Below are 26,013 nucleotides of genomic sequence, written 5' to 3' on the forward strand. Positions count from 1 at the left end.
TGAGGGGAGGGGTAGTAAGGGGGAAAAGCAGTAAGAATGAGTGAGTAGGGAAGTGGCGCACTTACTCAACTGCGCCTAGCCAGCAACGAAGCACGACACCTCACAAACAATTTCACTCTAATGAGACAAAAATGAGATTTTTCCAGTTTTTCTTTCAAATTTCCCTGATACATTTGAGATTCCCTGATTTCCAGAACTTGTGGCAACCCTGCTTGTCCACACAGTCCTTTCACTGCAAAGTACTATAGAATCGGGCTGCACCAATTTTATCCATTTCCCGAAAAGTAGGGATTTAATTTATTCCACATAAACTAACGAGGAACTGAATTAAAAATGGTTGTGGCGTTCACAGTTCGTAGGATTAAAACAAGACAGTAGTCCACTACAATTTCCCAACAAAGAACGAGCAGTCACATATTTCACTACTTATCTATATTTGACGATGAACTACAGTTTCAAACATTTAAATTTATTCCTGAAATTCAACTTAAACACAATAGATACAAATGTACCACCTAAGTTTGGTTCAGTCCAAGGAGTATGCTCAGACAACCTAAGCGGTGCAGCAACCACTTATGGTAAGTTGGAAATCCAGGTTAAAGTCTCAGTCTGGCACAAATTTTAATTTGTCACTTTAGGTAGAATATCTACCATGGACCTAGCCGTTGGTGGGGGGCTTGGGTGCCTCAGCGATACAGATAGCCATACCGTAGCTGCAACCAGAATGGAGGGGTATCTGTTGAGAGGCCAGACGAACGCGTGGTTCCTGAAGAGGGGCAGCAGCCTTTTCAGTAGTTGCAGGGCAACAGTCTGGATGATTGACTGATCTGGCCTTGTAACACTAACCAAAATGGCTTTGGCATGCTGGTACTGCAAACAGCTGAAAGCAAGGGGAATGCCATAATTTTTCCCAAGGGCATGCAGCCTTTACTGTACGGTTAAATGATGGTGTCCTCTTGGGTAAAATAGTCCCCCATTCGGATCTCCGGGCGGGGACTACTCAGGACGACGACGTTATCAGGAGAAAGAAAACTGGCATTCTACGGATCGGAGCGTGGAATGTCAGTTCCCTTAACCAGGCAAGTAGGTTAGAAAATTTAAAAAGGGAAATGGATAGGTTAAAGTTAGATATAGTGGGAATAAGTGAAGTTCAGTGGCAGGAGGAACAAGACTTCTGGTCAGGTGAACACAGGGTTTCAAATAGGGGTAATGCAGGTTTAGGTTTAGTAATGAATAGGAAAATAGGAATGTGGGTAAGCTACTACAAACAGTACAGTGAATGCATTATTGTGGCCAAGATAGATACAAAGCCCAAGCCTACCACAGTAGTACAAGTTTATGTGCCAACTAGTTCCGGAGATGACGAAGAGATTGATTAAATGTATGATGAGATAAAAGGAATTATTCAGATAGTGAAGGGAGACAAAAATTTAATAGTCATGGGTGACTGGAACTCGATAGTAGGAAAAGGAAGAGAAAGAAACTTAATAGGTGAATATGGAATGGGAGTACGGAATGAAAGAGGAAGCCGCCTGGTAGAATTTTGCACAAAGCGTAACTTAAACATAGCTAACACTTGGTTCAAGAATCATAAAAGAAGGTTGTATACATGGAAGAACCATGGAGATTCTGAAAGGTATCAGATAGATTGTATAATGGTAAGACAGAGATTTAGGATCCGGGATTTAAATTGTAAGACATTTCCAGGGGCAGATGTGGACTGACGACAATCTATTGATTATGAACTGTAGATTGAAACTGAAGAAACTGCAAAAAGGTGGGAATTTGAGGAGATGGGACCCGGATAAACTGAAAGAACCAGAGGTTGTTGAGGGATTCAAAGAGAGCATTAGGGAACGATTAACAAGAATGGGGAGAAAGAAATACAGTAGAGGACGAATGGGTAGCTTTGAGAAATGAAATAGTGAAGGTAGCAAAGGATCAAGTAGGTAAAAAGATGAAGGCTAATAGAAATCCTTGGGTAACAGAAGAGATATTGAATTTAATTGACGAAAGGAGAAAATATAAAAATGCAGTACATGAAGCAGGCATAAAGGAATACAAATGTCTGAAAAATGAGATCGACAGGAAGTGCAAAATGGCTAAGCAGGTATGGCTAGAGGACAAATGTAAGGATGTGGAGGTGCATATCACTAGGGATAAGATAGATATTGCCTACAGGAAAATTAAAGAGACCTTTGGGGAAAAGAGAACCACGTGCATGAATATCAAGAGCTCAGATAGAAAGCCAGTTCTAAGCAAAGAAGGGAAGGCACAAGGAGTATATAGAGGGTCTATACAAGGGCGATATTCTTGAGGACAATATTATAGAAATGGAAGAGAATGTAGATGAAGATGAAATAGGAGATATGATACTGTGTGAAGAGTTTGACAAAGAACTGAAATACCCAAGTCCAAACAAGTCCCTGGGAGTAGACAACATTCCATTAGAACTATTGATAGCCTTGGGAGAGTCAGGCCTAACGAAACTCTACCATCTAGTGAGCAAGATGTATGAGACAGGCGAAATACCCTCAGATTTCAAGACGAATATAATAATTCCAATCCCAATGAAAGCAGGTGTTGACAGATGTGAAAATTACTGAACTATCAGTTTAATAAGCCACAGCTGCAGAATACTAACATGAATTCTTTACAGATGAATGGAAAAACTGATAGAAGCCTACCTCAGGGAAGATCAGTTTGGATTCCGTAGAAATGTTGGAACACGTGAGGCAATACTGACCCTACGACTCATCTTAGGAGATAGATTAAGGAAAGGCAAACCTACATTTCTAGCATTTGTAGACTTGGAGAAAGCTTTTAACAATGTTGACTGGAATACTCTCAAATTCTGAAGGTGGCAGGGGTAAAATACAGAGAGCGAAAGGCTATTTACAATTTGTACAGAAACCAGATGGCAGTTATAACAGTCGAGGGGCATGAAAGGGAAGCAGTGGTTGGGAAGGGAGTGAGACAGGGTTGTAGCCTCTCCCTGATGTTATTTAATTTGTATATTGAGCAAGCAGTAAAGGAAACGAAAGAAAAATTCGCAGTAGGAATTAAAATCCATGGAGAAGAAATAAAAACTTTGAGGTTCGCCGATGACATTGTAATTCTGTCAGAGACAGCAAAGGACTTGGAAGAGCAGTTGAACGGAATGGATGGTGTCTTGAAGGGAGGATATAAGATGAACATCAACAGAAGCAAAATGAGGATAATGGAATGTAGTCGAATTAAATCGGGTGATGATGCAGGAATTAGATTAGGAAATGAGACGCTTAAAAGTAGTAAATGAGTTTTGCTATTTGGGGAGTAAAATAACTGATGATGGTCGAAGTAGAGAGGATATAAAATATAGACTGGCAATGGCAAGGAAAGCGTTTCTGAAGAAGAGAATTTTGTTAACATCGAGTATAGATTTATTTAAGCGTCAGGAAGTAGTTTCTGAAAGTATTTGTACGGAGTGTAGCCATGTATGGTAGTGAAACGTGGACGATAAATGGTTTAGACAAGGAGAGAACAGAAGCTTTTGAAATGTGGTGCTACAGAAGAATGCTGAAGATTAGATGGGTAGATCACATAACTAATGAGGAAGTATTGAATAGGATTGGGGAGAAGAGAAGTTTGTGACACAACTTGACTAGCAGAAGGGATCGGTTGGTAGGACATGTTCTGAGGCATCAAGGGATCACCAATTTAGTATTGGAGAGCAGTGTGGAGGGTAAAAATCTTAGACCAAGAGATGAATACACTAAACAGATTCAGAAGGATGTAGGTTGCAGTAGGTACGGGGAGATGAAGAACCTTGCACAGGATAGAGTAGCATGGAGAGCTGCATCAAACCAGTCTCTGGACTGAAGACAACAACAACATCTATACTTACTACAGTCAAGTTGAATTTAAGGAAAAAATTGCAATATTTTATTGATGTTGGAACTAGACGGAAAGAAGATTGTTGCTGAACACTTCCCAATAACATTGTTGTCATAGATGGACTGTGAATTCCAACTGGAGGACGACAGGGTAGGAATGCATTCCTGCATTTTGAAAAGCAATACCTTGACATCTGTAGTTGTAAGTTAAGAAATGATAGAAAACCTAAATGTGTGGGGCTGGATGGTGATTGAAACACTACCCTTCCCAAATAATATGTCTTAACCACTATACCACCTGGTTTGGCTTAGCTGAAATTCCAACCACCTCTATCAATGATTGCATGGTGGATCTTGGCTGATGGTAGCTTGGGCAAAATGGTGTTCAGTCTTTCCACTGAAGTACTCATGTTTGTAGACACTTCTGTCTCAGTACAATTGCTATGAGCAGCTTAATGTGTATACTTTAAATCCTCCTGTGATGTCCCATATGCCTAATTATGTAAAACTGGTGGGACTGAGCTCAGGGATCAATTGCAGCAGCTTTTTCTTGCTCTTGGATTATTCAAGTGAGTCTTACCCTCAAAACCTAAAAGGTTGAAAGTGTTTATATGGTAGTTTGAGACTTTTGCTGTTGCTGTACCACATGCTTACCTGAAATACTGCATGACGTATGAACTATAAAAGGAATTGCTTAAAGGTATGCGACAACAGGGACAAATGATGTGCGGTACATCATTTGCAAATAATACGATTCCACTGATGACCCTGTCCCCTGTAGGATAATTCTCGAAGATGCTAAAATTCCTTAACAAAGTGGCCTCAAAACATTTCGACCAGAAAATGCAAGGAATTTCAGTCACTCTGTATGTTTCACTACAGTATGTGGATCACGTACACAGTGAGGTTCCTCAGTGTTGTGTTCGCCTAAACCCACTGCGTATCTCATTTTTCCACCTCAACAGGTTTTGTTAATAGATAATACTCTGTGCTGTAATGCACAAATAGATCCACATGTCCTCACAGCTTAAAGCCTTTTTCTATTTCTGCCCTAGAATACACAGTAAATGTTACTGCGTTAAACAAACCTCTGAAAAACAATAAAACATGTGCAACTTTTCTAATATCCTTTCTATGAGGAAAGTGTCAAATGAATCGCAGTTATTAGACAACAATGCTATAAATACATATGAATATCCTTATCTCCATTACTGACACCATTTATCAAGTCTACTGCTTACAAATTGGTGATGGCTGAGTCCAAGATAATACCGATTTCTATTCCATTACTACTACTTCTAGTACCACCACCACTGTTTCTGCCATTTTCGCATATTGTATTATTTCACTGTTCATTAATTTGAAGTTTGTTTCTTGGTCTTTGGTTTTATCGGTAGATTACCTGGGCTCTGGAAGTCACCACAATCACAAACTCTGGACATTCTGATCAATAGCTTTCAACAACATAGATGCATAGCATTCTCAAATATACTCTTTTTTTTCTACAACAATGCATTTAGAGCCCAGTGTAGTCAATAGTGGCATCCTAACAATTCAATCAGCTTAACATAGGTAGCCAAGGGAAAACCTCTCCACTCACCAAGAGCTCTTAAATGGATCGATTTGCTTCTGTCTATTGCCTTATGGGATTCTCCTGGTATGATTTCCCCCAATCAACATCATCTCTTTAGTTTCTTTACATCCTGTTTTTTGACACTCATATGGTTTCTCAGTTTTATTACAACAACTGATCAATGTCCTTTAAACTATCTATGTAAGTTTTCTTCTGCCATACCCCATTAACGTCAAATTTGCCATTCGTTGTACATTTCACATTTTATTTCTGTCGTTATTTCAGGTAGTGTTGCTTGTCTGTTACCAATGACAACTATGCAAACACTACTGTTCTCTGTCATTACTTGAAGGCCATCAGCCAATGCATTGTCCATGGTCAGATGTAATACCTGATATTTGGTATTCTCAGCACACTCTTGACACTGTGGATCTTGGAATACTAAATTCCTTAACAATTTCCAAAACGGAATGTCCCATGCATGTAACTCCAACTACCATTACCCATTCAGAGTCTCTTAATTCCCGTTCTGTACCCATAAACATGTTGGAAACCTTTCTACATGTATCACCTCAGTATAAATGACAGCTGCAGCAGTGCACTCCTCTTTTTACCTTGTGTATGTAAAACTACCACCATCTGTGTATGCGCATATCGCTATCCCATGACTTTTGTCACCTCAGTGTTTATAGCTTTTCAGCGATGGATGACTGTGAAGTCGAACATCCAGAGTATACAACAGATCCCTCTACAATCCTTAAAAAACACGAAGCTTCACCATTTAATGTCACCAATAGAAGAACACCGACAAGTGCCCTAAATACATTTGATGTAAGTCTCACCACTTAGCATTAAAACTGCAGACAGCGTCAGGACTGTGTTCCAGTGGAAAATGTGTCTGAAGATCATGGCATGTTGAATGCAAACTGTAACAATTCAATGAAAAAACTTCAAGAGAAATTTAGCAGAAGTCATGCCAATAGCTTTAACACCAAATTACAGATGTTAAGAAAAATTCCGAATCTTTTTTAACACCAGTGAATACATGGTAAAGAAATAATGGTTTTACTAAATGAAGATGGTATTTTGTCAAAAGGAACATATAAACTGGTAAACAAAATTGGTAAGCACATGGAAAAATATGTCCGGGCTTTTTATTATTTCAATGGTGTAAGGTGAATTTCTGGTAACAAATGAGATTGTGTCTGCCCCTTCAGAAAATAACAAAAGATAGATAAGCAAAGGACACATTTTGCATAATCTGAAGATGTGTACTTACTTTCACAGAAAAATATCCTTCTGATAAAATTGATTTTACATAGTTTTGTGAACTTCCCCCAAAACAACGTGTTACTGTAAACAGTAGTGGAGTGCACAATGTATGTTTAATCATTTATCAAAATTGTAAAACTGATAATGCAAACTGCACGTTTAAGAGAACCATACACTGAACTTTTACAGAAACTTCTTTGCAATCCAGGAGATGCATCATTTTTGTGCCATTACAAGCGAGATCACAGGGCCACTGTAGAATGGAATTTTTTGCCACTAGTCATGGCAAAAATGCATGTCAGGGTGTTGGTGGTAATATTACCATTTAGCCACAAGAGCAGGTTTACAGCATCCATATGAAAATCACCTTTTTAAGTCCAAAAGGTCTGCTTACATTTGCCTATACTCATGTTCCAGGAATACAAACATCCTATCTTATGAAAGATGAGATATAATAATTCACAAATATGTTACAAAAACAATATGAATCTGGTTTTACCATCCCTGGGACAGTGTTTCATAATCTACTTAACTCATACAGTTTAATCTTTGAGCTCACAGCACGGCCCCTATCACTATTAAAGAAGAACATTCATCACAGTTATCTATGATAACAAATGGTGGCTTGGAAAATGTTTTTGAGATCAGTGAAGAACTTAGATATACAAAAGGTCAAATTCATGACAGCAAGCGGACCTATCTCAGTTTTTCATCGTCACTTCATGCTGAGGTTTAGTGCACTAAACAGAATGTACGTCCTTCTGATTTTTTATGTCTAGAAATATGATAGTAGGCATTATATGAAAAAAATTAAGATGGTGAAACTCATGATGTCTGTGAAAAGAATTTCTGAAATTTACAAATAAAAATTTGTAGAAATGACTTTCATTACAGAATTGTAAACATTTGTCTGCATAATTCCTGCATTTTAATAACTGTCTATCATAGTTGATCCTTTTATATTTCCAGTGACTTAACTGAATAAAACTGATTCACTAATAAAAAGGTTAATATGGTTCCAAATTGTCACTCAATGCCAGTGGGTCAATCCATGCCAAGTGGTCCAAGAAAAAAATAATTGGTTACTTGACCATCTCAGAAAAATTTTATATTTGCTAGGTGAATTCCCCAATGTTAAGTAGTCACAAAAATATGTAAAAAAATTGTTTATTATTTTGAAGTGGCAGCCATATTTGTTCCAGGCTGCTTGCATTTTTCATATTTGCAAGCATCTACATTTTTTACAGTTATTCAGTAGTGGATTGTCATAAGCCTTTCAGATAAAATGCATTTAGTTCAATACATTCTGGGCTACAAATCATCAGCATTATCACTTAGCTGAATGTATTCTTTAATATATTTTTAACAGTTGAAAGTTATCAGCCACAAATTAAAAAAACTCAATTTTTGAACAGTAGTTTTCCAAAGAAAGATTAATTTCTCAGCCTTAATATTTTTTGTGCTATTACACTGTATAGTATATTTACTTTTTAAGCAGTATCAATGGTGAGCAGCATACACTTAAAAAATTACACTATTTTAAAAATGGATTTTTTTCATTTTGTGGCCTGCAATATCTTTGTTGGGGGACCAGATAAAAATCTTAAAATTTCACATATAATAGACCTTTATGATATCAAACTTCAGTATAAATTTCAACTTTGAGATTCAATTGGAAGTTATGGAAAAAAAATTACAAACACAAGTCAAAAATACATTTTTTTAACATCTGCAATATCTAGGCTTATGGAATAAAATGTATCAGTTACAGTATATAATTTAATTACATCTATGATTACTCACTTTTTTTAATGAAAATAAGACTACTAATTACATTATATTGTTCTCATCATTTGTTTTAGTACATTGAGAAATTTGTTCATTCAGTTTGGGTGTTAGATTTTAAGTTCATCCAGTCACAGCTGTAAATTCCACGGGAGACAGCTTCCATTGTACATTTTTAAGTGGCGCCCAAACTTCATGTTTCTCAGTTTTTTTAAAAGATGTCCTTGGTCATGGAGGGCAATAAAATACAACACGTACATCTTGGTTTTCACAGTCAATATTATCAACTTTGCCAATCCACCACTGTTCATAGTAAACACAAGACACTTATGTTTTTACTTTGATGAAGCAGTTGTACAAGTTTTTCACACTAATGAAGTTCACTATCAGGCAAAGTTGATCTGATCTCACTTCAGTAAGTTGTGTGAATGGGGTACTAAACAATTAAAAGATTGAGTGCCTTTAATCTTCTGACAAGAGTTGGACTTTTCCTTCAAGAAACTGTCAGACTGCTTGTATTTCCTCACATTGTACAAAAACATAGGTACTTCCTTCGATACATTTTTTTACAGAATTCAAACATTTCTTGATGTGTTATGATTGTCATCGGTCTACAGCAGACTTGCTTTTGTGACAGCTTGCTTTGTTGTACCCCCGACACCATCACAAGCATTCTTCCCATGGCACAAAGCGAAAAAGTGCCATTCTACATCAAACCCAAAATCTTCTTTATGAAAGGCGATGTTAATAATTTTGTTTTTGTTTTTATATTGACTTGCTGCCCCATCCGAAAAAGTAAATCAGTTTTTTATGGAAGGGTGGTGCTGTTTAATGTACTTTGTTAACTTTAGTTGAAAAATGTGCACTGCTGCAGTGTTGTGTTCAAGGTAGTCACTTATGACACAAAAGCTGTGGCTTAGTAGTTTATGTTCATAATTATAATAGAATACAAATGGATGAACAATGGCCTGTTTGTTTACCCAGTGGCGCCCTTGCACTTCATCTTGAACAACAAAGGAATAATTTTCCAAACAGTCAGCAAGAACTAAGCATTCATCAGCTGCCAAGGTTTGCTTCTTGTCTTTAAAAATTTACCTTGAGATTTTGCAATAAAATGATGCATTTTCAGATTTTCAAGGTTAGTGGCTAAAACTTCAAAAAATCTTCTCGTGATTTTATGACTGTCACCATTTCAGTTCTGTCTCGTCTCACCCATTGTTTGTATTTTATAGTGTCAGGCATCAAATCATCTTCAGGTTCTTCAAACATGTCAAGTAAGGCTTGTTTGGCTGGACAATCTTCACATTTTACCTTGATCATAGAATTGCAACTGTCAATATTGCATACTGTAACTTCCAAAAGGTCAATTCTAAGATTGGCCCCATCTATCATCAACTTTACGTTCTGATGATACAAACAAACAAACACAAACATTATGGGTGCCAGATGCCCCTGCAACAATACACCATCTTGGTCTCACTCGCATCTTCCAATTTTAATGTCAGGACTTTTCTTTTTTTTTTTAATTCAGTGAATAGTTCATTTAAATCACACAATATTAACCTTTTTTGTCTTGTGTATCTTAGAACCAATTTCTTTCACAGAAAAACAGTCTCTTTTGCCAGACATCAAATGGCTCTTATTGTCATCATCATAATACTTACTAACTTTATTGATTGTGTTTTCATCTGCCAAATTAGATTCACTTTTCTTTTGTAATGCTGGTAAAATTCCATTCTTTTACTAATTGCCTTGTTAACTTAACAAGACGTTCTGACGCATTAAATTCATCACAAACTTTTGTTCGACTCCAAGAATTCGGCAGTAAACTGATAATTTTATCCTCTTTCTTTGAAGTACTGCATTTAATTTTTGGTTTTTCTATCAAATCATCATATTCTGTTGGTCAAGTTTTAGAACTTCCATCTGTTTTAGTACAAATTGTATTTTGAAATGAAATTTCCAAATTCTTTTTGACTGTAGCTGCCACTTTCTCAATTTTTGTATTCAAAGCACTTTGTCTTTTATCTTGACTCAGTTTTCTAATTTTACTAGCAGGCGATATACCCAGCATTTCACAAGTTGTATCTACTTTCTTAATGGTTGCTGATAAGTCACAAAATTCTGTATCTGAGGTTCCACTATTCTTTCTCTTGTGAATTACAAATATCTTCCCTAACATGTTGAACACAATGATTTTCCTGGTATGAGATTGACAAAAGGGCTTTTATTTTTAGAATAATGATCAAATGTTATTTCTCGCAGTCCTTTTGTTATAGGCTAGTACTTTTGTTATAGGTTTCTAATGTTTCTCAAAAGGGCCCATACAAGACTGACCAAGAAAGTGATGAAATTTTTTTAAGTATTTCATTTCATGGAACTTCCATGCTGATTTGACCTCTGGGCAGTCTCTTAGGTAAAACAACACTTTTTTCCTTCTTCACTGTAATCTTCGATTAAAGTAATGTCTTTAGGATACACTCCATACACACTTATGACATTCCTCATTAATGATAACACCAACAGAACACTGAGACACCATTTTTCAAGTGCACACTTCAAGAACTTCTACCTAAGGAATTGTGAGTAGACAATTGTTGGTGTAAGGGGGAAGACAATAATCTGACTTGCATATGTTTGCAGATGCCATTGTTAGCCTGCTGAAACAATTACCACACCATTGTTTCAACAAATAATCATTAGGTAGTGTAATGTGGTGTGTTACATTATGCAATTGGTATACTTTATTTGATTAGCCTACCAGATATCGCAGATAAAAAACATATTTTTGACTTGTGTTTGTAATCTGTTTTCCATAACTTACAAATTAATCTCAAAGTTGAAATTTATACTGAAGTTTGATATAATAAAGGTCTATTACCTGTGAGATTTTCAGATTTTTATCTGGTCCCCCAACAAAGATACTGCAGGCTGCAAAATGGAAAAATTAAAAAATCCATTTTTTAAAATAGTGTATTTTTTAAGTGTACATTGTTCACCATTGATACTCTATAAAAAGTAACTATACTATACAGTGTAATAGCACAAAAAATATTAAGGCTGAGAAATTAATCTTTCTTTGGAAAACTACTGTTCAAAAATTGAGTTTTTTTACTTTGTGGCAGATAACTTTGAACTACTAAAAATATATTAAAGAATGCATTCCGCTAAGTGACGATAATGTTAATTTGTAGCCCAGAGTGTGTTGAACTAAATGAATTTTATCTGAAAGGTTTAGGACAATCCACTACCGAATAATTGTAAAAAATGTAGATGCTTGCAAATATGAAAAATGCATGCAGCCTGGAACAAATATGGCCGCCACTTCAAAATAACAAACAATTTTTTTTATATTTTTGTGACTACTAAACATTGGGGAATTCACCCAGCAAATATAAAATTTTTCTGAGATGGTCAAGCAACCAGTACTGGATCACTCTGTATGGATTGATCCCAGTTTGTGAAAATGACATTTCAAAATGGCCACCTAACTGTAGTTTTGGTTAAAAATTCTAGAAAAATTATTTTAAACATGTTTCATTATGTACTCCCTTACACCAAATTTCCACAAACATTCGTGACATGAGGACAAGATTTCCCCCCCCCCCCCCCCCATTCCTGTAGCTGTTGGAAAGATCTAAAACTGACTGAAGTACTCTGCCTGTAAATACAATGGTGCTTCAACTGCTAGATTGTGCAATTTGAGGGCATATGAAATGAAACCAGTGGAAAGTTACAATGAATTGGGTTTGATCCCCAATCGACCTAGGATTTGTGTGTGTCACCAGTTCTTTCACCTTTGGCAATGTTTGCTTCTGTGGGAATTGCCAAGCTGCACTATGGTTCTCAGTCCACATTAAACTGCAGATCCCCCCTCTAACTGGCTGGATGAGTCAGTTCAAATGCCAATGGAAGGCAATAACATAACATCTCAAATAGGAACATGCCTAGTACAGCACGATGCTGTTCAAATCAGTCTTCAGATTGATGACAACTCCTACCACTTCTTTAATTACAGAATCATCAAACTGCAAGAGAGGGTTATACTGTCCAAAGTGTTGCAGAATGGAACGGCAAGTAGCAGCTGAGTACTGATGCTGACACATATGACTCCATACTTTATATGAAGACTGTTTTTCTTTGGTGCATCTGCTTTTTAAGAATTCTTTGCAACACCTTTTGTAAATTCATTCTGATTGACTTTTATCAATTGTGCTTGTGTTTATAGCTCTTTGCTTTTCTTTGGTAGATGATCTGATGATGGGCAGTGCCCAAAAGGTTTTGGTAAGTAACAATTTTTTAACAGCAAGTGACGAGTTGATGTGGCAACCTACTCATCATTGACGTAAGTATCCTCAACACTGCAGAATATCTACATCCAGATGGTGAAATAAAGATCTGAAAATCCCTCCTAAATAAGAGTCCTGTGCCATTATCCCTGCACCACCTCACCTGATAAATGATTAATAAAGAAGCAAAAAAATTTGGGTTTAGATAGTATCAAAATTCAGAGGGACAAAGACAGGAATCTGGAGAAGCTGTATACATGATTAGAAGTGGCGACAGAGTGAACTGACAGGGAGGGCTGTTTTTACTTATCTGAGGTATGTTTGTGTTTGGCATCGATATAAGGCAGGAAAGTATACCAACCAAATGCAACTGATTCAATTTGGAAGAAAACCAAGTCTAATCAAGAACTCTGAAGACAGTTAAATTATGCAGCTTGATTTGTTTTAGCAATCTAATTTCTCTCGGCTCTATCCAATCAGAGTTCAATTCACAATACTGAAGCAGAGAAAGAGGGAAGAAAACCTTACCTGAAAATGGTTTTAAAGGTTGCAGTGAAACACTCATTTTTCAGGACAATTTGGAGGACAGTGGTTGCTGGTAAATTCAGTGTTATGTCTTTAGAAGGTCAATTCCAGGACAGTACCTTAAAAGAAGACATGGTCAATTTCCTACATTATTCTTGTCCCACTGGAGATGATGCTCCATTTCTTACATGATCTACAGCATATTAAGCCATCAACTTTCTTGTTTCCCTTTGATTAACCATAAATGTCTCTAAGTTTTCTGGTGTATTCTGGCCTTCATTTGATTAACCCTCTTACAATCATTTGGTGATTCCAATTTATCGCAAACCATTTTTCAATTAATAACTTTACTACGAAGCATTAATGTCCCACAATAATATTTATTAGTTTGCTATGAACTGCCATTTGGCTTCTTAGACCATCGTCAGATAACAGAGTCCAAACAAGTTAGCGAGAATTCATAACTGTGCAAAAAATTCTGTATAAAAATTTGTGACATTTTATGACTATATCGATACAATTCCCATGCATATCTAAAGAGATCCTGAACAAGTAAATCTTATATTAAAACTATGTGAATGTGTGTGCCAAAAATGAGTAATGGCACAGGCTGCTATGTCATATAGACAAACTGGTGAATGTGATGAACAGACCAAATGAAGGGAGGGGCAGCAAGAAGTCTATGGAGTGTGTGTGTGTGTGTGTGTGTGTGTGTGTGTGTGTGTGTGTGTGTGTAACAGTTAAAACAAGTTTACTATCTAATGATGAAAGAAATAATGACTGGCTGCTACTTTTATAGTGTTAAAAGCTGAAGTATATATCCTGGTGAGAACATGTGAAGTCCTAGGATGGGCGCCCACTTGTTATCAGTGTCGTTTTGTGCTGTCTGAGGTGGACAATGGAGTCCTGTTAACCTGTCTCATTTTTATTGACTGTGTGGTCAATTAGTGTAGAACTATAACCATTGTTGAATGTTATTTCTTTAATTATTTTGAATTCATTTTCAAAATCTGGTTTGGTTGGTGGTACAGATAGTAGGTGGTGCACCATGGAGTCAAAGGCCGCATAATTGTGTGTTATGGGATGCTGTGAACTGGGTAGTATTATTGTCTGTTGATGTTACTTTCCTGTATATCTTAAATAAACACTGTTGCTTACTGATGTCAAACAGAGAGGTCTGAAATGTTGACAGCCTTCTACCAACTCCATTGTAAACTTAGGTAACTCTACAAGTTTGAGAAATGTGAACACTTTTTCAACATATTCTGACTTACAAAGTTAGTTTTGTCAGACGATGTGTCCACAAAACATCTGTTAGCTCATGAAACTAAAAATTATAACTAAAGATATGTTCAATGCTAGTTGTAGGGAGCAAAGAGTGTTGCCCACATTAAAGAAAAAACTGTCTTCTCACGATGGGATTGCTACCAATGGTGACAAAGGGAACATTTTAGTGTTACTTAGTAAGTAGAATATATTGAAAAGTGTTTACATTCCTCAAACCTTTTGAGTTCCCAGAGTTACCCAAAGATTCCACAATGAAATGAAGAACCTTATTAAAACCTGTAAATCCATATTTACCGATAGTGATGGCAACCACACATGAATCCAATAGCACCAAAGTTATATGGGTTACCTAAGCTTTACAAAGAAGCTGTTCCAATAAGACTCGTTTCTTTAGTTTCAGCACCTTGCCACAAATTAGGAGAAGAGTTTCATTCACTAATTAAAACAAAAACTAAATTTCAACCAAAAAAACTAAGATGTAGCCATTCCATCTAGTGCAATACATGTCTCATTTGTTGTTAGCAGCCTGTTTCCTAATATTCTTGTTGCAGAGGAAATGGAAATTTTAGCAGAATGGCTACATAAAAACACAACAAATCCAGTGGAGACACAAGATATAAGAATGAGAACTGAAACAAGCTTAGAGCAAAATTACTTCCAATTTTGACAAGCTCTGTAGTCGGTCAGATGGATTAGTAATGAGTTCCCTACTGACTCCGTTATTACCTGAAATGTTTAGGTATAATTTAGAGCAAACATCTTTAGGTAAAAAGCCTCTAAGTTCGAAAATACAGTATTGGGCTAGGTATAGGGAGCATGTACTGTGCTTGTGGACAGGTATCACCAGACAAATTTTTTCAGCATCTCAATTCCTGACACAGTAACATAAGTTTACAACACAGTTGAGAGAAGACCTCTCCATTTGACATCAGTAAGATATAGCATTTATTTAAGACGTAACCCCAACAGACATATTTTAAAAATGAATTCAAAATAATTAAAGAAATAGCATTCAACAATGGTTATAGTCCTACACTAACAAGACAACATACTCGGCAAAAATATCCACCATAGATCGCACAAAACACTGACAACAGGTGGGCTCCCATGCTATATGTGGGTAGGACTTCACAGGATTTTGCCAGGAAACAAAAATCCAGGAAATATACTCCAGTTTTTAACACTATAAAAGTAACAGCCAGTCATTATTTCTCTCATCATTAGATAACAAGCTTGTTATAACTGTTCCATACCCACATTCCACAGATTTCTTGCTCCCCATCTCTTTATTCGTCCTATTCGTCACATTCGCCAGTCTGTCCACGCGACATAGTAGCCTGTGTCATTACTCACTTGTAGAGTGTTTTTCGTTTATACATTTATGTAGTTTTAATATCTAAATATACTTACAGTAAAATTTATTTGTTCAGAGGCTCTTTAGATATTACATTACGCTTGTTTTACACATCAATGTAGTCACTAAATGTCTCGCATCTTTGTACAGCAATTTTTGTACAGTTATTAATTCTCTTGGAAGTTGTGTGGACTATCCATTTCATATTAAGTTACCTCACAATGGCCAAAAAAATCTAAAGCCAGCCCATAACAAACTAATAAATATTATCGCGGAACATTAATACTTCTTATTCAAATTATTAATATGTCTGTGTTCTTCCAAGAACCAACTGAATGTCCCATAAATATCATTTACCAATCCCTTATACTTCAATTAATTTCTATTTGTGCTCTTCTAACCCTTCACACACTATTTATGGTAACTGACTACCATCTGATATCATAAGGCACGTGTCAAGGTAATGTGATGTAAGTGTTAAAATAGTCAGATGCTACACAAAGCATTTTCTACATGTGAGCCTTCCTGTTACCTACCATGACATACTCTCTCCTGCATGAAATCTTGAAGACTTGTCATTTTCACAAAACATCACTATGTCTTGTTTCACAGTTTCAGGTTACACCTTTAGACCACACCTGCATTCAAGAGATGCGATTATACCACTACTGTCTAACTTATCTTGCTACAGTACCACGTGCTCTGCAATACCGAAAGTACTCTGGCAACACTCCAATGAAGGTGGAGTATTTGTTGAAAACCTGAATCTTCTCACTGCAAGTGTAACTTCTACATTTCTGAATGAGGAGCTCCATTACATCAGAAAAATGTCCGAGCTGTTCATATGGGTACTCCACAGAGTACAGGGCATTAATAGTTCTCCATTTCTTCCCAGGAGATCAAATCATATGAAGGTTTTTTGGAACACATGTACAGTACAGGTAAGACAGTTCAAGGAACACAACCGCACCAACCACACATTTCTAGTCAGTGATACTAGCACCTTTATAATGAAGAAACTTTCAACAGATTCAAATAAGACCACTGTTGCTATGGCAACTTATGAAAATGCTTTGTTGAAACAGCTGCACCAGGGAAAAGATGTGGCTTTCAAATATGACAAAAACTGGTACATAGGGTAAATTTCCCAGATATCAAATGAATTTAGAGATGCTGAGATTAACTGTACATATCCAACTGAATCAAAATTCCTTTCACAGCACAGTAGGAAAAATGCTGTTTAGGTCCCCTATTCCAATGTCATATATAAGGTGGTGTCCCATCATTAAAAGTGTCACAGTGCACCGCTGTAAAAATGTGACTAGTGCTGTAAGATAATTCTCTCATATTTAACTGAATTTATTTTATTTTTGGATTAATATTTCAAAGATAACAATGTTACATGCAATGTGGAAGAGTTTTAAAAATACACTTTCCTTCTTCATATTTTAATTTGTTTATGAAACTGTTCTTTGCAGAATCTTTATGTCAATAGATACCGGTATCATTGTAAAAAATTATTGATGTCTCATTATTGCTTCCCTCTTTTCTTTTATTTAACTAAAGTGGTCTTTTTAAGTTACCATATTTGTGTGCCCAACCTGCCTTGCATTTCTTTACACTGAAGACATTCAGCAGTGAAATAAAACATATATTAGGAACAATGATTGATAACTGTTTTCAGTTTTCACCTGTTCACAGTTCTCATCTACAGGTGAAACACAAATATTTAAGGACAATTATACAAGCAAATACACTTAGTTTTTATTTGCCCATTCCGTGTAACACTGAATGTGAATGGCATGCTAATGAATAAAATGAGTTAGCATATATTTCTTTACACTTACAATTGCTGCCAGATATGTGAAAATGTCAGCAAAAATTCAAGTTGAGAGCCAATTGTCTACGTAACACCCCCACCCCCAGGACTTTGAAGTTAATCAAATTTGACCTTTTTTCCAAAGGAGCCACCTCTAAGTTCAGGTAGTAACTGTTAATTGCAAGGCTAAATGCTTTTCATTATTACTTATACTTACTACCAGTACTAAAGATTTACAGTGCACATGCAGAGGTCTGTGCTGTTTCCCTGGGCAAAGTACCTTTTTTTAATCCAGATTTTGAAGCATGGCATGGAAATGATGTATCCTACTTTTCATTCGTCAACATAGTGGTCTACATACTAGATGTATAGAAAATTGATGCCTGTAAGTCAGCTCATTACCAAGTACCAATCTCCGAGATTAGGGAAACTGTTGCCTGATCAATGACTCTGCACACATCCTTGTGTATTCAAACCTGAATTTATCAAAGTGGTTAGAGTTAGCACAGTGCTATTTGGCAGTTTTACTATTAAGACATATAGGTATCCACATACCAAATATGACTAAATCCCCCCCACAAAATGAGATTACACGGAATGACCCCCTTGCCTCAGATGCTAATGCAATATTCCAGTACACCTCACAGATCAAAAGTTTAATTCCTGGTCTACGACACGGTTTCAATCTGTCGGGAAATTTCAGGCTTTATAGCTTATTCATACAGTAGTCCCAGTAGTGTAATAAGTCTACTGTTGAAATCGATTATCTGTTGTCAAAGTCTTATTTATTTTTGTATTGGCTAATGCACAAATTTTATTTCTATATACTTAGTACTAGTCGCACGGAATAAGGAAACATCTATGACTTCACAATGACAATCAGTTTATATTGCATGTGGAAACACAAAAAAACCTAAACCACGAATGACAAAAAGGAATTTGAACAACATATTTTCATACTAACCCAAGATTTCAACTGTTGCATAAACAGACAAAAACGAACAAGCTTCAACACGGCAGTTCCTATGAAAGTATACAATGTTTACACAGGATGTTCACACGTTACTTGATATATTTCATAATTTAAATATTTCCGAAGTATAAGTTGTATCCCAAGAATTAAATCGGAGGAAACAATTCAACAAATGAAAATTCGTTACTCTAAGGAATTCCAGAAATAAATTTCTATTTAATAAGCGATGCAGATGACACTTCAATCTTATTCTGTAGTAGAAAATGTAGGAAGCTAGAACCTTTTGATGTAAGTGATGTAACAGAATTAATAAAATACTTCATCCATCAGGGCCTCTAGGTAAATGTCATCAAATCACAATTACTGGTATTTAAAACAGGCAGCCCTCAATACAACACTGTAAATAATGTATGTAAGATCTCAGAAACACAAAGCATATCGACTTTTTAAGAGGAAAAATCTGTAGCGGCGTATATCTCCTTAGCCAGTTGGAAAAGATAGTTACTAGACGACATTAAAAACACTGTACTTTCAAATGATTTACCCCTTTTGTAACAATGAAATTGAGTTATAGTAATGTATTGCTGATGTACACTTAACAATGTTTGTGTTAAATTGGAGAGCAGTAAGACTTACACATACGGGACAGGCTGTAGTAGAGAAACATGTCATGAAGTGTTCCTGCAGCACAAGTACTTGATGTATTAGTACACATATTAAAATTAGTTGCAGTTTCATGTTTTTCCCAAATAAAGTTAACAGGTACAATGTAGTACATGATCATAACACCTGGACAAAATTTAACTTCACTCCCAGAAGGGAAAAAAAATTAAAACTGAGACTGAAGCCTACACATCAATGGTTTGATATGGTTTAACAAACTACAAAGGTCTCTGAGAACATGTAAGGGGAATGACTAACACAAAACTGGAAACTTTCCTGATAGAAAAATATTTATTTATATTCAATGTATGAATTCAATGCTTATTATATGAATCAGAACCATATCAGCTATAAAGTAATTAATGTTATAAAATAGATATAATATGTAACAATTGGAATATGTAACATGCTTTGTAAGTGCAATTTTCATATTATTATTTCTAACATTTGCAAAAACAATCATTGTGATAGCCCCAAGCAAAGAAAATGTAAATAAATAAAAGTTCCTTAAATGAAAGTCATATTTTAAAATATGATTACTTAGGACAAAACCAGAAAACTGTTTCAAAAACTATAGGCAACATTCCACAAGCTGACCAAGTCTTCAAATTTGTCATCACAGTCAACTGAGAATCAAATTAAATATATCGGACACAATATGCAGACACATTTAATTATTGGGAACACAAAGTTTGTTCACTTGAAACCAACAAAACTGGTAATAACAAATACAGCACTACTGTGAAAACTGCCTACAAAGTAGACACACATCAGAAAATCTGTATTAGAGGAACAAAAGGCTTAAAAAATGTGGTGAAAGGAATATAAAAATACATTATTATATCAAAAATTACTTCTAGGGCAATTAGTCACAGTACAAGCAAAAATTGCTGAACAGTTTGCTTCTTAATGCACTTTTCTGATACCACAAAAGTAGTATTAGTACAAGTTCATATGACAATTAGCTTATCAGATTTGATGTTGCAAGAATTTATGATGAAATAGAAAACATTATTCATATAGTTAAGGGAGAAGAAAATTTAACTGTGATGGGGGGACCCGAATTCAGCGGGGGGGGGGGGGGGGGGGGGGGGGGGGGGGGGGGAATTAACCGACTGGCAGGAATGAAAAAAAGGGAGCTGCCTGGTATAATTTTTAACAGAAAAATCTTGTAAACTTCATTAACACTTGGTTCAAGAATCGATCATGAAAGAAAACTGTGTATGTCAAAGGGACCTGGGGACACGAAGATTTCAGACTGTTTACATAATAGCGTGACATACTGAGGGCAGCCGGGGATCCCATACATAAAAACACAAGGCCTTGAAGAAATTCTTGCATTACAAAAGAGCAGCAAATGAAGAAGCTAAAAAGAATACCAACATCTAAAAACCGAGAATTTTATAAATTGTAAAATAGCTAAGCAGGCACTGGAGAATAAGTGCAAGGTTGTAGAAGCATGAATGACTAGGAGAAAGACATACCACCTATTTCGAATACTAGAGAGATCTATTGAGGAAAGAGAATCAGCTGTATGAATATCAAGAGCTCCGATATGAGCCAGTACTAGGAAACGGAGGTTACACTGAAAGGAATACAAAAATAGCCTATACAAAGTAAATGAACTTCAAAAATTGTTATGGAAAAAGAAGAGAATTCCTCCAAATTACTGAGATATTTAGAGGAGCCAGCAATACCAAAACTATTCACCAGGTGTGCAAGGTATACAAGTGAAGCAAAATACTCTCAGACTTCAACAAAAATGTAATAGTTCCAATTCCAAAGTAGGCAGGTGCCGATAGGTGTGAATATTACCAAACTGACACTTTAGTAAGTCGTGGCTGCAGATCACCAACAGGAATTATTTACAAAAAGATTGCTACGATATAAAAACTCGGGGAAGATCAGTTTTGGTTCTGAAGAAATTTCTGAACTGATGTACCAACAGTGACCCTATGAGAAGATACACAACAAAAATGCAAATCAACATTTATGGCATTTGTAGATTTAGAGAGAGCTTTTGACAGAGTTGACGGGAACACACTCTTCGAAATTCTGGAGGCAGCCGGCACAAAATACAGAGAATGAAATGTTATGTACAATATGTTGTACGAGCTCAATGACAAGAAGGTAGGCCAAGTTTAGAATGGAGTGAGACAGGGTTGTACCCTAGTCCTCACACAATTCAATTTGTGCAATGAGCAATCAGTAAAGAGAGCCAAGGTGGAATTTGGGGGGGGGGGGGGGGGGGGGGGGGGGGTCGACAGAAGCGTCCAATCCAACGCGTCGGCTTTGACCCGTGACGTAAGGGTGTTGTCGTGTGTGACATCATGACGGCGCGGTGTTTGGTTTGAGTGTCGCTGTCTCCAGTTCCGTTTTATCTTATTTTATTTTCTGATCTGTTCGTTTTATCTCGTGAGATTTTTTTTTTAAATTTAAAAACAGTTAGTACTTATTTTAATTATCTGTTTCCTCGAATTTCTGTTTTAGTTTATTATATTTATCTTTCTGATCTGTTCGTTCTATCCCGTGAGATTTTTTTTTTAAAAAAAAGACAAAAAACGCTAATCAGCTACTGAAGCATCTTTATCTTCTATGAGTTGCAGGGGTTACAACCCCTGGGGAGGTGGGTGGGTATTCATGCATGGCTGTCTTCACTTACACGATGTAGCTATGCAAGGCGTCTAAATTTGTTTATATTTAGTTTGCCCCCCACCCAAAACACCCAATTTCCCGCGCTTATCCCGTTAGTGTCATTAGGCTTCTTGTGGAAAGTGTGTGTGTGTGTTTGTTTTTGTTTCCGCCATATTTGTGACGTCATGGGTCAAAGCAGACGGGTGGGATCGGACGCTTCCATATTTCCGAATTTGGGAAATGGATTCAAGTTCGGGAAAAAGAAATAAAAACTTTATGAGGTTTGCCAGTGGCACAGAAGTTGAACAGAATGGACAGTGTCTTGAAAACAAGCTATAACATGAATAATAACAAAAATTGAACAGGGGTGTTGATGTGTATTCTAGTTAACTCAGGTGATGCTGAGAAAATTCTATTAAGAAATGAGACACTGAAAAGTAGTCTATGGATTTTGCTGTTTGGGCAGCAAAATACCAATGAAGGAGAAAGTAGGGAGGATAAAAAAATGCAGATGCAGATACCTGAAAAAGATAAATTTATTATCATCTAATAAAAATGTGAGGGAGAGGGAGGGAAAGCTGGTACAGGATAATTTCATTTGTTTTTTATTGTAGTAAACATGAAGTTCACACATTACAATCACTCTAGTAACAACAATGAGGTGAATCTTAACATAGGGCAAATAAGATACAACTAAAAAGTCATATAGTGCCCACAATTAAATTATGAAAGGTGTCTAATACAGACTAATAACAATACTTACAATTAGAAATCATCAAGGCAATAGGTACATCTTAATATAAACCAGCTCTTGAGCTTGGCTTTAAATTTTTAACCTTCAATGTCTTTCAGGTTTTTTGGTAATTTATTATAGAAGATTGCTCCTTTCACGTATGGGCTGTTTACATTTCAGGTAAAATTACTTCTTATTCTAAAAAAAATAATGCTTATGCCTCTTGTTTTATTAATATACTTGATTAATAACAACAAGGTATTTTCGGTTCTCTTTTATCAGCATAAGGGTTTGATAAACATTGAGTGCATATAATGAGATCAATTTATATTTCATGAATAATTCTTTACATGGCCTTCTTGTATCCACATTGGCAACCAGCCATATTCTTTTCTGCATCAAGAAAAATAGTTGTGAATCTGTGAAAAGTGGTTCCCCACAACACCCAAACCATTCATACTGTAGAGATAAATTACCCCAAAATATGTGTGTCCAAATAATGGGAAAATCTTCTTAGCAAATATGTACCACTTAACATCCTTGAGCATACATGATCAATACATTTGTTCCAAGTAAAATCTATGTAAAAAAAATCCCGAAAACTTACAAAAAATTTTGCTATCAAAACTTACACGATTATTTACATCTGACAAGGAACATTAATTTCTATGCCAAAGTAAACTACCTCACTTTTGCTTAAACTACCTCACTTTTGCTTATGTTAAGTTTAAAATCTATTTCCGTGAAGAAATCACATGCCTTCCATAGGCCCATGCACATACCCGTCACCTTACAACCGAAGCCACGCTTGTCAAGTGCTACATGCATAAATTCCACGGCTTCGAATATTGTGCTTCGACCCACACGAAAGCCATGTTGGAAATCAGCCATTGAGTCCCCTACATGTAAACTGATCATGTAATTTAAGAACTAATATTTTTTTATAATCACTGAACTCAATGTAAGCGATATTAGCCTATAGTTTTGAACGCCGGTTCTGGTTACCTAAATGTAAAGCATACGAGGCAGGTTAATAACAAATGAGTGGGGTACTGTGCTGAACCTGCCCATCAACAGCATCTCAATTATCACATCAGGAGATTTCAATAATCAGATGATGCTGGCCATAATCGAGACGTAAGTCAGTGAAAAAAGTGGTAATCAAATCACCATGGTATGACAATACTTCTTGCTAATATCTGTGATTCACATGGTAAAAATACATATATCTACATTTTAGCAACAGTGAAATGTAAAATGGTTAGAGAATTACCATGGCGATAACTTACCTGCACAACAATCCGGATTGTGGATTTGGCAGATCGAAGCTCCGGGTATCGGCGTTCTTCTGATGGCGTCAAGCTTTAAAATACATTATGCATACCAGCTTAAATAGCTGAGCCTGCAGCTAAGCGTCGCGCAACTTCATTATAAATGTCTCTCCCGTAAAGAATTTCCCATGTAAACCCCAACTCGCTTGCGAACGTAAACAAGCACCAATCTGCCTACAGCCCAGCCCCAACTTCCAATGGCGCCGAACCAACTTTGTAACTGAAAACACACCCTCTGGTTTCAGGAAATTTCCGTTAGCGACATTGAGTAGCAATGTCTCTGGAGCGAGTAGATATTGATTTTGTGTTGTCAACATTCGATGCCAACGTGGTCACGTGATCGCGGGACGACGTAGATTTGTCCACAATACGACCTATAAATTTTGAATGTCATAATATCGATAGCACAGACAGATTCCCTTCATAGATGCTGTGGTTTTGCTATAGGCTCTTGTAGAAACGATAACAATTTGCATTTGATACCTGGAATAGACTAGGCTCTTAAGGCTGGTCCACACGCAACGATCTGTCTGCGCAAATGTCTGCGCACATGTGATGTGCGCAGACAGATCGTTGCGTGTGGACAGAAGATTTGCACCAACCTGAGGTGTGTGCAAACCTGGAAATTGGAGTTGGAGGTTTGAGCGAAACCTCTCAAATCTGTGGGTTCAAACCACATCTGCGCAGACAAGTTGGAGCGTGTGGACAGGAGATCGCCGCAAATCTGGCGCGAAACAGCTGTTTGCTCAGTCTAGTGTTTATATTTGTGCGCACAGGGCATTAAAATGGCTGGTACTAGTCAGTGATCTCGAGAGTTTGTAAGTGAATTCATTGAAATATATAGAAACCACCCATGTTTGTGGAAGATTAAAAGTAAAGAATATAGTGACCGAGACAAAAAGACAGCCGCATGCAATGCTCTAATTGAAAAATTGCGGGCAGTTGACGTCTCGGCAAACAGAGAAACGGTAATAAAAAATAAAAAAATTCGTTGCGAACTGGCGAAATTATTTGCGAATGGATGTCGAAACTTATAATTATCTCTTAAAGCTTGTAACCCCTCATATTATGAGAAAAAATACTTGTATTAGAAGGGCAATTTCTCTCATGAACGGCTGGCGGTAACATTAAGATTCCTAGCAACAGGAAGGAGCTACAAGGATTTGGAATTTTCATCTGCAATATCGAAATAAGCATTGAGTGAAATAATATCCAACAGATGTGAAGCTATTTACGCTTTCCTGAAGGATGAGTTCATGAAGGCAAGTCAAGTAAATTAAGTCCGTCAGCGAATTGTTTACCGAAAAGAGTTATCAAAAGTTCAGAAATCTAGAAGATCTGGTGTAGGAGTGGATCAAGTATACCAGCCAACGTTATGGTATTTTGATCTGCTTGTCTTTCTTAGTGATCAAGAAACGCCAAGACCAAGCAGGAGTACAATTGAAGATGAAATTGGAGTGCCAATGTGCGAGGAAATGGAACACGAGGTAATGTAAAACAAAACTGGTTCGCCCTGTAACTCTCGCAGTAAATTTACGTGAGAAAACTGCTTTCGCTTTAGCAGCCACTGTCTACACCATTTTGACCGCTTTCTCTGTTTCCTGCGGTTGGTCTGAATGTTTTTTGCAACACAAGTTGCGACCACAGACCACAACAGAACTTCCTCCATTTCTATATTTCAAAATAACTGATTTAAATTTTGACGTTTACGGGGAGCGTAGTCGCTTACCACTGATATTTCATTTCTACACCGACAGATGGCGGGCGAGTAGTAGATTGGGGTTTGTGTCGTGTGAACACACCACATTTGCAGCAATCTTTTGCATGTACAGACATCTGCGCCGATAGATCGTTGCGTGTGGACCGGGCTTTAGGTTTAAAGAGCAAAATGAGCGGACAT

The 26,013-nt window shown here is 36.7% G+C and overlaps 1 protein-coding gene across 1 annotated transcript in view; it reads right to left on the reverse strand.

The window, feature by feature from the left end:
- LOC124555471 (F-box/LRR-repeat protein 15-like) overlaps positions 1 to 24,320 on the reverse strand; it is a 69,145-nt gene extending 44,825 nt beyond the window's left edge. The window contains exon 1 of the mRNA XM_047129393.1: positions 24,072 to 24,320. The gene's annotated coding sequence lies outside the window, so the exon portion shown is untranslated. The remainder of the gene's footprint in view (positions 1 to 24,071) is intronic.
- Positions 24,321 to 26,013: the final 1,693 nt, after the last annotated feature.

Source organism: Schistocerca americana, chromosome X, assembly GCF_021461395.2.
Source record: "Schistocerca americana isolate TAMUIC-IGC-003095 chromosome X, iqSchAmer2.1, whole genome shotgun sequence".
Taxonomy (NCBI): domain Eukaryota; kingdom Metazoa; phylum Arthropoda; class Insecta; order Orthoptera; family Acrididae; genus Schistocerca; species Schistocerca americana.